Source organism: Armigeres subalbatus, chromosome 3 (assembly GCF_024139115.2).
Source record: "Armigeres subalbatus isolate Guangzhou_Male chromosome 3, GZ_Asu_2, whole genome shotgun sequence".
Classification (NCBI taxonomy): domain Eukaryota; kingdom Metazoa; phylum Arthropoda; class Insecta; order Diptera; family Culicidae; genus Armigeres; species Armigeres subalbatus.
The window spans coordinates 237,430,771-237,446,263 of NC_085141.1; the positions used below are offsets into that span (position 1 = coordinate 237,430,771).

A 15,493-nucleotide genomic window follows, 5' to 3' on the forward strand; every position below is an offset into this window, starting at 1 on the left:
AATCATCAATAACTGGCGCTATTTTTGCAGAGAAATTATGAAACGTAGTCTGTTTTCTGTTTCTCGTGCTTCGACGTAATTCTAGCTGTTTCTCTGTGGGTTTTTCGTAATTATCTGACTCCGATGTATCATTTGCTTGTTCATGATTATCGTTTTCGACGATTTCTGATTCCGATTCTTCGAATATGCCATCATTTTCCACAGAAATCGTTTTTTCAGAATCTTCCCGATCCTCTGATGAAATTTCTTCTGAAATTTTAGTTTCCTCGTTGCCATATTTCTCATCGGTATTCTCTTCACAAGTTTCTTTTGTAATTATTTGAGAGAAAACCAAATCATTTGAACCTGCAGACTCACCGATATATGGTGTTTTCGATTCATCAAATACTACATTCCTGGCAATTTCAATTCTCTTCAAAGCGCCATTCCATAGCCTATAGCCATTATTCGCGTAGCCCACGAATATCAATCTTTTAGATTTGGAATTTAATTTTGTTCTCTTTTCTTTTGGAATGAGTTTGTATGCTGTACATCCAAAAACTCTAAGATTTTTCAAGTTTGGGAGTTTTCCAAACCATTTTTCATATGGCGTCTTATTTTCTTGTGATGCTACCGTAGGGGACCTGTTTGTAAGGTATGTCGCTACATAAACAGCCTCTCCCCACATTTTCTTAGGTAACACACTATCATGAAGCATTGCGCGTACTTTTTCCATCAATGTTCTATTGAAACGCTCGCTTACTCCATTTTGCTGAGGAGTATACGGTACCGTATATATCATCTGAATTCCTTTACTTTTACAGTAATTCTGGAACTCTCTATTCTGATATTCCCCACCGTTATCTGTACGAAATTTAGACAGTTTCTGACCGAAATGTGCTGTACTAAATTCGTAATATTCCTTAAATTTTTCGAAGACTTCATTCTTTGATTTCAGAAGATAAACCACGGCGAAGTGCGTAAAGTCATCGATAAATGTTACCAAATAACGATAACCATCATGAGCTGCTACCTCCATAGATCCACAAACATCGGAATGAACTAGTTCCAATGGTCTAGTAGACCTTGGCAACTGCAAACTATTAAACTTGTTGCTAACTTGCTTCCCCGCAAGGCAACTTTCGCAAACATCTGGCAAACTGCCAACACTTTCTTCACCACAGTCGATACCTTCAACCATACCATTTCTTACTAATTTCAGCATATTACTTTTGCCTAAATGTCCCAATCGTTTATGCCACGTTTCGACATTTATCTGGTCCTTTCCTACTAATGCTGAGGTTACATTACCCTCCAACTCCAATTGCAAATAATAAAGACCATTTTCCATAATCCCATGGGCGATAACCTCCCCACCATCATGGATTACGACATCCTCATACATAAAAGTAACTTTCTTTCCCATAGAATTTACCCTTCTAACCGAAAGGAGATTCACATCTAGCTCCGGAATAAAAAGCACATTATAGAATTCGAGTTTCTTTATTTTGTTTTCTCCGACAACACTGCTCACTCGTACCTTACCTCTCTTCGTACCTCGAAGAGTTGTTCCTGATTTAGCAGTTGCAATGACGACTGGCTTCTCCAATTCTTCCACATCTTCCAGCATTCGCTCGTCATTCACCATGTGGTCGCTGGCTCCTGAATCGACCACAAATCTCACTTTCCGTGATGTTTCACCGTTGCCGCTGGTTTGAGTCATCAGTGCATGATGGCGACTCTGGCTCTTTCCCTGCCATCGGGGATGTTGACATCCTTGTTGACCATTCCATTGTCCTTTCTTCTTCTTCAACGGGCATTTGTTTTTGTAATGGCCAGTTTCTCCACAGCCAAAGCAAACGTTCACGTGCTTTTTGTTCGACTTCAGTGCGACGTCATCGAACCCTCTGATCCGCCTTCCACCCATTGTCTCACCATCGATCATTTCTGCATCCAAATACATGCGTTTTATCTCGCCTAATGGTTTACGACACAACTCATCGTTTGGTAGCACAGTCAATGCACCCTCGACATGCTTAAATCGGTTTGGCATCGCAATAATTAGAGCATGGATCTTCTCCGCTGGCGTTAGTCCAGCTCGCATTCTTTCCAGCTCTCGAATGATCAGATCGTATTCATCAAACAAACGCTGAAGGCTATCAAAACGTTTATGTTTGAGATTGAATAGACGATCTCGCATCGTGATCATTGCTCCAGTTCCAACTTTCTGGTATGTGCTGACCAACACATCCATCACTTGCTTCGCATAATCTAGGCCAATCAATTGATTTAAAACCTGATTATTCACCATCAGCACTATTTCGTCTAAAGCGTCCATATCTTCTTCCATCCGTTTCTTCATTTTTTTCTTTCCTCGCTGCTTCTTCTTCGGGTTTCGCTCCCGGCACCGGGTGGACATATTCTTCTTCCACGGGAGTCCTCAACAGCGTATGCATCAGACGCATCTTACTCAGATGGTGCTCAATGCGCCATTTTCAAGCAGGGAAATTCGCTTCATTCCCGTCGAATACACACGAACGGTCTCCTCGATAGAGTTCCGCAACGGACGACGGCTCTCGTTCAAGAGGAATGCGTTCCGTCTTGTTGTTCACTACTGGCTGACCACCAGCTAGTTCCCCATCGGTAACCCCGAGGGCAATATCTTCCTTCTTACCAGGCATCTTCTTCAACTAATCGCTTTAGAATAACTTCACTTGACTCGACTTTCTACCAGTTAACCACCAGTTAGGGCCCATAACCTATTAGAATATCAAACACGATTTTCTGTTGGTTCTCAGAGTATATTGTTCATTAGTTTCCATCGTCATATTACATTAACAAGTTATTCTACATTATTGATATATAAACATAATTCATTATTCAACTAGTATATTCCAGTGACTCTGGCAACACTTCTACCAATTATGGTTTGTTTTGATTACTCATAAACATTTGTAGTGCAATCCAATATTGCTAGTGATGTTGCATGCAAGTCCAGGGTGGGGATAATATTCTGACGTTTATTTGACAAGACGTCATTCAGTCTGTTATCCAAATTGTTTGTTGTGATCGCATATTCCGCGACGATCGTGATCACCTCGCGAAAAGTTTATTTCGTTTTATCCGCCGGGATTTTCGCGTATTTTAACACAAACAAATCGTATTTTGAACATAACTCCTGAGCCCATAGTACGATTTGGCTGATTTTCATTAGGAAACAATGAGACAGGATTTCCCGTCAATTTGTTACCAGTAAATCAATTGCGGGTAAGAACCGAAAATATAAGCTAGACTTTTTACGACTACCTCGATAAATGGCAACCGAACAAAGCAACGATCATTGGATTTACCATATGAGAAAAATAGACACAATAGACTCACGAGTCACATTGAGATGAACTGGCAACGACAACAATAACGAACTTAAGATAATCTAAAAATAGATTCTGTCTGGATTCTGAGCAGATAATAAGATGTTCTAAGTAAGCAGTAAGAATTGAGTAGTGAGAAGGGAGAAATGAAACACATATTAATATGTGTGATAATGTGATCTAGTGAGAGATGATAATTGAGTAGTGAGACAGACAGACAGACAGATAGAGTGCTTAAACGGAAAATACTGCGCTCAATACTTGGTGGCGTGGTGGAAAATAGTGAATGATGCAGACGCATATATCACGAGTTGTACCAAGTGTACAAAAATGCAAACATCGGCAGGCTGATAAAACACGGTAGACTACAGTGTGCTGGATATGTAGTGCGTGTTCCGAAAGAGAGACCAGCATAAGTCATGCTTAGCAGAGGGCCGGGAAGAGGACGTCAGCTCTGGGGTGGACCCCACCCTCGCTGACTATGTGTAATCGAGAAAGATGCGCGATTGGCGGCTTAAGAATGTGCGACCTGGAATAAGACATTACATTCGGTTTCGCTCCGAACAACACGGAGCATACGACCGTCATAGGTATAGGTAGGAAAGGCGAAAATTAAAAAGTGCGAAGTGATACAGTAGGAGGAAGAAAGAATTATGAAAAGGCAGAAGAAAGAAGATAGAAGAAAGAGAGGACAGTGAAGGAAGAAAAAAGGAGTATAAAGAAGGAAGAAGAGAGAAAAATTGTAAGTAAGAAGAGGGAAAAGGAAGAAGGAGGAACGAAGAAGAAAGAAGGAAGAAGAAGAAATGGAGAAGGGAGAAATAAGAATAAAGAAGAAAGATGGAAGAAAGAAGAATAAAGAAGGCAGAAAGAAGAAACAAGAATACAGAAGAAAGCAAAGAAGAATCTAGAAGCAAGAAGGAAGAAGATAAAGTGTAAAATTGGAAGAAAGAAGGTAGAAAAGGTTAAAGGAAAAAGGCATAATGAACAAGGAACAAGGAAGAAGAAACAAGGGACAAGGGACCAAAAATAAGGAACAACAAATAAATAACAAGGAACAAGGAATAAGGAAAAATGAAAAAAGGAAAAGAAGGAAGGAAGCGGGAAGAAGAAATAGGGAAGAGGAAGATGGTAGAAGCTAGAAGGAAAAAGAAAGATGAAAAGGGAAGAGGAACAAAGGAAGAAGAAAGAAGGAAGGAATAAATATTGATGCTTCACTTTATAATTCTTTTCTACCAGTTCTTAGTTCTCAGTCCTTATTAATCAATTCTGGTTACTCCCATTTCACTTTTAATTCTTATCTTCCCATTTCCCACTTTTCATTTATCACTTCTCTCTTCTCTTTTCTCAGTGCTCATTTCTCCCTTCTCATAATTCACTACTCACTTCTTATTTAGGATATTCCATTTCTTACTTCTAACTTACTTTCAATATCTGCCTTCTTATTCCTCAATTCTCGTTTCAACAAAAAAACTAAAATTTTCCGGAACCCAAATTAGCAATACAAAGGTCGACATTGTCAGTTTGAATTATTTGTCTACCGCCATCGGGGGTGACAATGGGTCTAGGGGGTGAGCTCTCACCGGCAGTCTGGAGGTCGTACAGCAAAATCGTTCAAAAAGGTCTCTTATATTTTAGTATTCTTGCCCTCAGATACATTCAATCTATTTTACAAGCATTCTAAGTAGTTGATCATTCTGGAGATGACCAACACGATCCATTGTGCTCAATATTCTACTTGTTAGAAAGAAGCTAAGAACCTCAAAAGATTTTGGATCATGGACCGATCATGATCGCAAAGTTGGATAGAATCAGAGTTTAGGAAAATTGAAAACCAGTATCAGAGATGAAACATTAAAATTGCTTCATCGAACGCAATTCAGAAAGCCCCGCCTCCGCCTCCTCAGCCAGAAAATAGGTCAGGGGGCAATTTTCTGGCTTCGCCACAGCATCCCATCATTTATTGATATTCTGAGCAAAGATGCGGATGAAATGATGGGATATTGATCTCAGTTATCTATTTTTGTTATGACTTTTGTTATAGCAACACCTTTGTCTAAACTTTACACACAAAATCCAATTAATCATCAAGTGTAAAAAATGAATATCGCTTGGCGATGGAATGAATATTTTGAATTGGGGCTGATTCTTACCTCAACAAACTCGTTTTCTACATTATGTATAAAGCAGATGCATATCCTTTAGCAATCTGGCTTTAAAATAGGTAAAATGCCCAATAGTGGACCCCCTAGTAGCGAAATTTTGCTCTTCCTGCCATAAGGGGTAGACATTTTCAACATATTAATTCCGCTTGATATCTAATAAGAAGTACTGCATCTCCTCTTCACGATACATACATAAAACACTCAAATATACGACGTTATTCGTTGAAATAAACATTTTAAAATCTGACTGAATTCGCCCAATAGTAGACTTTCATGTTCCGTTTCGGGACGTCCTGCTTCCCTATTATGGACCCCCCAAAATATTCCAATAATGGACACTCTCGTGTTTATTTTTTATAGACTTGTAAAAAACCATCTCATTTTACTTTTCTTAGCATTTTCAATGCATGTAATCAAATCATAGGACTGTAAGGTAGATTCTCCCGATGGAATTTCATAGCAAAATGTTTACATTGTTCTGTAATAATGCAAAAATGGCTGGAGGGTCCACTATTGGTTGGGGTCCACTATTGGGCATTTTACCCTATTACAATTATGCACCAAAATAAAAAATGATATTCATTTTTTGATATTTCCAATTGAGTATCTATGCGCCACGCTGAAGTTCAATTTTGGATACCACACATACCAGTGCTCACTGGTAGGTATTCGTGCATATGTACCTAGTCGTATTCGTTTGCAACGTCAAGTTCATAATCTCCTGCCGAATCAGAACTGCCGACTATGAAGTGTGTTATATGTCACATATTTGATCGTAGTGAAAGTGATTCTATTTGTCCCTGATTAGGGGAGTAATATCCAAGGTAATATCTAAAGTTCAACTATCATACATCAAATCTTCATCTTATTTTTTTATGTCTTTATTTATGAGACTTTCAGCCCTAGGCTGGCACGTCTCGGAAATCGTCATCTTTGTCTTGCTGTTCTCATTTTTTTTTTTGAACAGCCATCTTATACGCCCTGATCTGATTTTCTAGAAAGTACAAAAATATTTCGTCAAATGCTAACTTTATTCACAAAATATTATCGTTATTTTTTAAACAGTACATCGCATTGATCATAGCGTTTTGCATAAACATCCTCAAATATGCATCTGAAACAACTTTGTTGCATGACCAGGGTCGGGTGGTCGGTATTGGCCATTTCTTGACAAATATCGGTATTCGGTATTTGGTAGAGTCAATACCCGTCAATACCGGTATTTGTGAAAAATTCAGAAATAAAAAACCTAGTTGCCATCGCCAATGCAATTGTTTTGTTCTGCTGTCTCCTTATGAGTTGTTCTTTACCCATAAACCAGAAAAAAGAAGTCATCCATAGAGGCATCTTCTCCGTACCGATCGTCAAGTGTGGTCGTTTGACGCAAATGCCAAAATCGTTCCTGATAAATTACTTCACGGCAGGATTATTCAAAAAAGCAAAAAGATCGGCGTATTTCAATCGTCTCATCCAACGTTCATCCAACGAGCTTTCTCATATAGAATTGCGCCACCAAGCGGACGAGTTCCGAAATAATATGATCTGCGACAGTATGGTTCTGACCTCCTGAACAAAGTTATAGAAGACGGCAGCTTTCTAAATCTTACGGATTCCGAAATATTTGACCCAACGAGCTTTCTCATATACACTTGCGCCGCCAAGCGAATGAGTTGGCCTCCTGAACAAAATTGTAGAAGACGATAACTTTCTAAATCTCAAGGATTTCAAAATATCCTACTAATATTAGCATGAACATTAAGCTGGTGAGCACCAACCACGCAATTTGTATGAAAATCACGAGTTGCTCCGACGTTTGGAGGTCAGAGGTAATTTTTGGTCCGATCGGAGGTTTCAACATCGCAGACAAATCTTGATGGACGGGAAAATTTGTGAGTCCCTAAATTGTTCAAATCGGTTTACTAACGGCTGAGATATAGCGATTTGAAAATAGTGTCTTTTGAGGCATGGTCGTTCGTGTAAGTAAAACCTATCACGGTAGGAGGAGTGTTAAGAGCATCGAATAAGTTGGCGGCAACTTCTGTGGCTCTATTTAATAATTCATTCATTCTGAAATAAACGATCAAACTAATAAGTTGTTTGATTCAGATGTGGGATAAAACAGATTGCCCAAAATGTTCTTGAGAATCCAGAAACCCTCGGAAATCGAAAATGCGGAAAATGTCGAAAGAAGTCTTCCTTTGCCGAATCAAGAAAACCAATTCGAAGGTACTAGAAATTATGTTCAAAATACGTGCCAAGAAGAAAATTTGTGTAGACGGTCGCCATGTTGCTGGAATACCGTCTGTACGTAGATCAGAAGATGAACAACGACAAGTTGTAGCAGCGGAAAATTCGAATCAAATGTTCAAGTTGGACGAAATTGTATCACCGTTGCCGGACTACTCTGGATCCCATGCGGAGAATGTTGAACATTTCCCTAGTATCGTTGAACATGCGAAGCATATTTTCAGGATAAACGACGATATCATGAAGCTTTTAGTTTTGTCTAAAGGGAAATGCTCAAGTTTGGCTCTCATCGGTAAAGGAGCTGTTGTCTATGGATTTTCACATTTTTTTCTGTGCCAAGAAAAAGTTAAGGAAGTGAAACAAATAGTTCATGAACAGGTTCGAGGGCTTGAATTATTTCACCAACAGCAAAAAATCATCCTTTCTGAAATTGAAATTGGGTTGAAGCTAAAAATCGATCATAGTTTTTTTGAACGGTCCTTTTCAACTCATAGAACTACCGTGAATGTTAATAAAGTAACAGGACGTCTGTAAAAGTTAATCAATATTTTCGGTAAAACTTTATATGTATTACCGATCGATCGGTAAATAGATGATTTTTTTTGGGTTACAAAATTCAAAACAGAAAATAATATTATAAATGGAAAATAAGTATTATGTGCAATAACAAATGGATTATCAAATGTAAGCGTCTATCAATGTGTAAACTCCAGCAAAATCATGCTAACAATAAAACCACAACACATTGCAAATGGCGACTAGATTTGTTATAAAGTTGCAATTGCCGGTTAACAGTTGTGTTCGGTTATTTTGGAAGTATTGTCGCTAAAGCACAAAACCGAAGTTCGCTAGTAGGTACTAGCGAAGCGAACATTACTATCGAAATATCTGTCAGTTGTCTGCAGCAAGAACGTAAATATAAACAATTGTTATTTATTTACAGTTATCGGTCGTAGATAAATGGTAGGTAGGTTGTTTGAACTCGAAATTGCCAGAATTTAAATTGTACTAGTTAATAGTTTTTCTTTGGCAATTATTTTCTTTGGGAAGCATTATTTTCTTTGGCAAGTATTATCACCAAGCAAGTTCGGCACCGACATGCACATGCAAATACCGTCTATCACGCTATCTATGGATATTATTTTTTGGGCATTCCCAAGAAAGAGTTGGCGCATATCTACGTGAAATCGTTATCAACTGTTCGAAACAAACGGATTCTTCAGTAGAAAACTACGGAAAATTACATACAAAAAGTTTGGTGTCGAGATGAGAGAATGGATCGCTAAATTGTATATGAAGGAACCTGTCTTGTTTCTTGACGAGGCCAAACATAAATTCCAAACGAGATTCAAAACAACAATTACAACAGCTTAAATATGTACAATACTTCATGACGCAGGTCTGACCTGGAAGTCCGTAGAACGACGAGCCATTCAAATTAGGGCTCTTCGTGAGCGGTTTATGCAGGAATTACTGGCCATAGAGTGGGATATTTATAATCTTGTGTTCCTAGATGAGGTTAGCTTTGACAATCGGGACATGCTGCGAAAGAAGGGTTACGAGGTAATTGGTCGTAAGATTGTTTATCGAGGGGAATTTTGCCGTAAACCTCGAGTTTCCTGTTTGTGCTTTTTGAGAGTAAATGGAATTCTAGATAGTTTCACCACCGATGGCACATTCACCAGACAAAAGTTCTTCGAATGTTGTCGAAATTTTGCTCTGCAGAACGCTCAGGTACAAAGATACCCAGGTTTCCATTCAGTATGGATCATGGATGGTGCAAGGATAAATTGTGATCCAAATATAATACGTTATTTGAGATCGATCGGTATAATTCCGATATTTTTGCCAGCATATTACCCTTTTTTAATCCAATAGAGGTAATATTTGGACTCATCAAACAACGCCTACGAAGCGTCTACCTCGAAAATATGTCCCACAAGAAAGCCGTATTACTTGAGGTATGCGATGCGATAAATTACTTCAAGGTTTATCCTTGCAAGCAGATTTTCTCTCATTGTGGTTATCTGGCAGGCGGTGTTTTCATTCCAGAAAAAGGACTTGACCAAAATACGTGCAAAATAAAGTTTAACGTGATTCCGCTGTAATACATACCTCGAGAATACCTGCAGTATATCCCCGCTGATCCGACAAATGTTTGGCCGGACTATCGAGGTTTATCTCGTCAAATTGTTTTTGAATGAAATAAAAAAATACACATTTTGAAAACTTAAATTTTGTTAAAAAAAAAAACATTTATTCAAAACAATATTCGAAATACAAATTATGCGTGATCGATGTCTTCACAATCGGTCACTCTTGCAGCAAGCATAACACTTAAGTCTGATTCCTCTGGACGTACAGCGGCTTCCATAGCAGTAAACAGCTCAACGCCTACAGATCTCCGGAGTTCCATTGCGTCAATCCTTTGTGCGACTCCTTGTAAGATGGACATTGCCAGGGTTAAATCCTTCTTGATCACTCTAATTTCATTCATCAATCCATCATTCACAGTATTTGCAACGTTCATTCCCCGATGTACTGACTGAACCCTGGCCGCTTCAGCCACTCCTGTCCATCTGAAATACTTTGCCAATTCTATTGGTGGCGATGCCGCATTCTTGAGCAGTTCGTGCTTATGCGCTGGCGAAGAGTTGATAAAATTTGCCCATAAAAGCCAAGAGCTGTGATGTCCTTCAAGGTCTTTGTGACTTTCACAAAGATCATTCGCTAGCATGGTATCATCTTTCGTTGAATGTGCACCCGCGCGGTCTGCATTACGAGGGGCCGTGAGAATACGTAACACGCTCTGATATTGTGTGTTTGTTTCCAAACTTGTTGAATACACATAAATGTGTACCTTGATACATTTACCTCGCCATGTCGTTATCACTCGTGGGGTAAGGCTATTCACAAGGTAAGTTTTTCGCTTAGATGGATCCTGCAGTGTCACAAAACTCGAAAGATCTTCCTGACTAGGCTCCACCTTATCCACCACCTTATTTTCCGATTTTTATCTTTATACACAATATATCTGACGGGGTGTTCAGTAAAAGTAACGTAATCGGTAAAAATATCGATTCTGACATATGGTTTACTGATATCTGAGTAAAAACACAATTTACTGAGCAAGATCCGTAAAAAACATTTCCGACCGACAGAACTCTAATTCCGGTATTTTCGGTACTCATAATTGGCCGCTACGGTTTTGGTACCATCCGTTAGACCACCCTATGCAGGACCTACTCCTAATTACATTATTTTTGACCCTTCCTTCGGAAGTGTCTATAATTTCGCTTTGTATGCGTTACGCAGGCGTGTTATGTATTAATCTATCAATAAATCTTTTGAATTATGACATAAAATGTATGGTATTTGGAACAAATTCACTTTAATATTGAAAATATAATTATAACAAATTATATGAAATGGAAATATGCTTATTTTTTATTTGATTCAAAGAAACAATTGATTTTAATTGAGGAACATATAGAAGCATGTACCAAACAATCTTCTAAGAAAAGCAAAAACGTAAAAATTTAAAGGGATTTCAAAAATTTCTTCAGTGGATGATAGATAGCATATGTGAGCATGTTTTAAGACACTAATAGACCACTTATATGCATGTATGTGTGCGTATGTGTGCAAATTCTGAAATTTAGTGACATATAAATCTTACTCATTTTTAAGGTATTAAACAAGATTAGTATTACAAAATTAAGCATCCATAAGGCGAAATATATGTTATTATTGCACGCTATTGAGTTTCGTGCAGGTCAATGGCTGATTTAGTTAGTTCTGGATTAATTAATATCGAGGTCTCTGGAAATTTCAAGTATATGCATATGTTACCAGCGTTACGATATTTACTAATCATGTTACAATAGCTATTTAATCCGACGAGCGCCTGATAGATAGGCAGCATGACGTACAGTGCGTATTCATTCATTTTGTTGTTACTCAACCCATGAAATCCGCCTTTTGGTAGGCAATTAATTTGTCACTTTATACGTTTAATCGCCGTGGGATGTTGAGTACTTACTTTTATCTCGTTTTAAGTCAGAGGAGCGACACCGAATTTTTTTACTATGCACTTTGACAGGTTTGCCTGTACGCCGTTTTCTGGGTGATAAATTTATCCCCCAGTGTCAAATTACTCCAACACTAATTTATTCTGAAAGTGTATATGTGCACGTTTTGAATGTTTAGGTTTTTACAGGGGAAAATGATGCTAAACGCTCTCACTCCACAATAAATTGAAATGATGAGATTTTTTTTCGAATCAGCTCCACGATTGCACACAAATTTTATTCTACGGTAATATTAGCAAACTGTAGATAAATTTAAGAAGCGATTCTTAACCAATGTTAATCTAAGTTGATATTCGACCGAGAATGTATTCAAATGTATCGAAAATGGTCACTGCTACAATCTATTATATATAATTGCGCTTAAAGTGGAGGTGGAAACAAATCTACCTATAGATCGAAATGAACAAATATTTTAGAGTACTGATCAAGTATTGAAATCAAACAATAATTGTAATAGAAAGTTCAAACACAAGAGCTAAAATACATGTGATTTGCCAATAAAAACACTTCAATAAACCTACCAAAAGAGCTTGTGTATCATTTGTGAATCTGGTTTGATTAGAGGTTTGCGTGCTCTATTAACAAAACCATTACTATTAAGCTTCAGAAATAAGCTTTCTCATGATGTCTTTTGAAAGGTGCGAAAATGGCAAAAAAATAGCATGGTCATCATTCAGTATCGGTGTTATCAGATCCTCTGTGCGTACATTTCCTAGCGGATGCTTAAGTCTCCACCGGTTACTCCATACAAAAGCTATGGAAAAATTGTGAAATGATGCCCACAGGTTTGTACGTACAGACTTCCAGTAGTCTTGCATACAGTTAGCAATGATTCATAATAAACCACAGACAGTGAAAGCAATTTTGTTTTTAAATCATTGTTGTTTGTAGTATTATTTTCAAGAATAGACAAAAACAACTAAAATTTAAAAAATTTCACGTGGTAACAAAACCCAGCAAAAAAACGTGGTAAAATCGGGGGTAGATAAAATAGAGATGACAAAGTGGGGCGTGACAAAGTTGGATTAACACTGTATAACTATTATTTGAACAGAATATTGCGCGTAATTCTATTTTTCTACATGATTATTCTGAATTATATGTTCATGAACGTACAATAAAATAGTAACTTGATTCATCTCTAGGCTTCTTTTATTTGAATTTAATAAAAATAACATTTCATACAAGTTTGATGAAAAGCTAAAACGAAGCTAATTTCCTTCGAACAAAATTAATTTCGTTAGCTTTTGCCGTACGGTTGGCTTGAACTGGATAATTTGTTTGCAGTAATGTCTTATTCGTTGATTCAAGTAAGCAATAATCACTTTCTCCACAAGTTCCTGCTTGTGGTCATACGAGCACAATTCTTCAAAACAACTGTTTTCGAAGATTTTATGATTGCTCACTTCAGCTTTCTCAAGTATGGTGGACTTCAGGAAAACGAAATATTTTTCTACATTGATATTGTGCATATCACTCGTGAGTGCCTACAATTAGTTTAAAACTTAACGTACTGAAATAATATAAAAATATTTTTTTGTTACCTTGAACTCAAACTCCGAGATAATACTCAACAATGTTATTGATTTCAGGTCGTCTAGAATGAGGTGTTCTACGCATCCTTTGCATTTACTATTATCCACCAGTCGTTTATGGATATCGCTTGCAATTACAGAAATTGCCGTGACTATATATTCCTGCTGTTTGAAATCTTCGAAGTTGGTATATGTCATTATAGGATTATCATTAACATCTATTGCCTGATCCAAAATTGTTGAAGACAAATCAGATGATTGAACTGATTCTGAAAGCATGGCAATAGAAGTTGAAGCAACGCCGTTTAAATCTGTACAGTTAGCTTTGGTTGTACATTTTATGTCGTTGTTTAGTAAAAGCCTTTTGTAAATTGCCTGGAACTGTGATGCGTTGGGGTTGTTATTGCAGCCCCCTTTCGCGCGTACTGCTCCAAAAAACAGCTCCACATGATCCTGGCTCTGACGATATGTATGGAGGTTTTCAATGAGCTGCTTTTCTTCGCAATACTCCGTGACGATGTTCTGCGTACTGTCGATAGCTACCAGGAATCCAAGAAATCCGGTTTTGTATTTCGATTGCAATATAGGCGTTCCATCAGCTAGGCAAATTTGACGAATGTAGTTTTGGGCATATTTAAGTGGTTCGACAAAAATATCATGATTATCCTTATTTAACGGTGCCTTGAATCCCTTTTCATCAAGCAAGTGACTGTTGAATAGATCGAAAAGGTCATTAAATAAGTTTAAGAACTCGATAGTCTTCTCACAGCCTTTATACTCCGAATTCATCCGCATTTGCTCCAAAGCCCTGGCCATCGATCCGCTTATCACTTGTACTGCCAATAAAACTTTCATTTTGCAATTTTCGAAGTAAACGTGCTTGTTGGATAATTTTGGGGCCAAACGCAATCCAGTCTTATTCTGGTATTCATTCAACTTTTGAATGTATTCCCATTTTATAACTCCCCGGGGCGTATGCAGTTCTTTTTGTGAATGCAAGGTGTTTCTGACTAATTTTATCATGTGTACGATATCAAGTAAAGCATACACGTTGGAACCACTCGCAGGATGTGTGAAATGCGTCTTAAGAGAAGCTTGAGGATTTATCCGAAGATTGCAACCCAATGCGTTTGCTGTAGCGATGTTGGTTTTTGTACCGTCGAAAGTTAAATTCACCACTGTCACCCCAACATTGTGTAGACTGGTTAAAATCGACAGTACAATTTCTTTTTTTTTTCCTTACAATTTAATCCATTGATAAGAAAATACCCAACTGGTAATTTCCAGGATTCCTGCAGGCTAGAAACTAAAAAGACCAATGCCTCCTTTGCGGCTAGAATTTCTTCATTACTTTGGGCATCATTTGTTTTACGGCATTCAGCAATTCCTTCAAAGAAAAACGGATCTATGTTTATTTGTTGGAAAAAAACATAACACGAGTTTGTTCAATTCTAATGAACTATCCAGGCGCTATAGTATATGCGCAAATAGCCAGCATGAGTTAACCACCAGAAATTTGTATGGCGAAAGGCATCTAAGGCGCGATTTCTCAAAAGTAGGAACTTTTCACGAAAAACTATTTGGTAGCGGTTATGTAGGAAGGTGTGCGCTATTAAGCCTACCAAATATTTTTTCGATGAAGGTGCTTAATTTTGAGAAATCTAATCTTAGATGCCTTTCGCCATACTGATCTCAGAAAGTTAACTCCTAATGTGCCGCTGTAAGTACGCTCAAAGCAGTCGATTTATTGAGGTTAGAATTGTTATTGAAATTCATTAGAGCAGTACCTTCGAGTACCTTTGAGTACCATACCTTCAAGTTTTCTAGTGTGTTCGTTCCATATAACCTGTTGCCGTATTGCCATTTCGTCCATCGTTAGCGAAACAATCAAAGATTCATTTCTTGCATTTGCTTCCTCAGCTCTCAGTTTCAGCATATCCAAAGCTTCACTAGTGATCCCAGGTTCACCATTGATGCTATGATACCATCGTGTGATGGATCGTGGATGAGGTAGAGCGTCATTGAACACTCGACGCACGTATTTACATGCTTTGTTCGAATAGAAGTTAAGCGTAGTAGCAAAAGATCGTAAGCCATCACTATATGGG

General features: G+C 37.9%; 1 protein-coding gene and 1 pseudogene across 1 annotated transcript in view; both read left to right on the plus strand.

The window, feature by feature from the left end:
* The window catches only part of LOC134221113 (receptor-type guanylate cyclase Gyc76C-like), a 273,398-nt gene that overhangs the window by 180,911 nt on the left and 76,994 nt on the right, over positions 1-15,493 (plus strand). The gene's annotated exons all lie outside the window — the stretch shown is intronic.
* LOC134222354 (uncharacterized) lies at positions 7,691-9,867 on the plus strand (annotated as a pseudogene).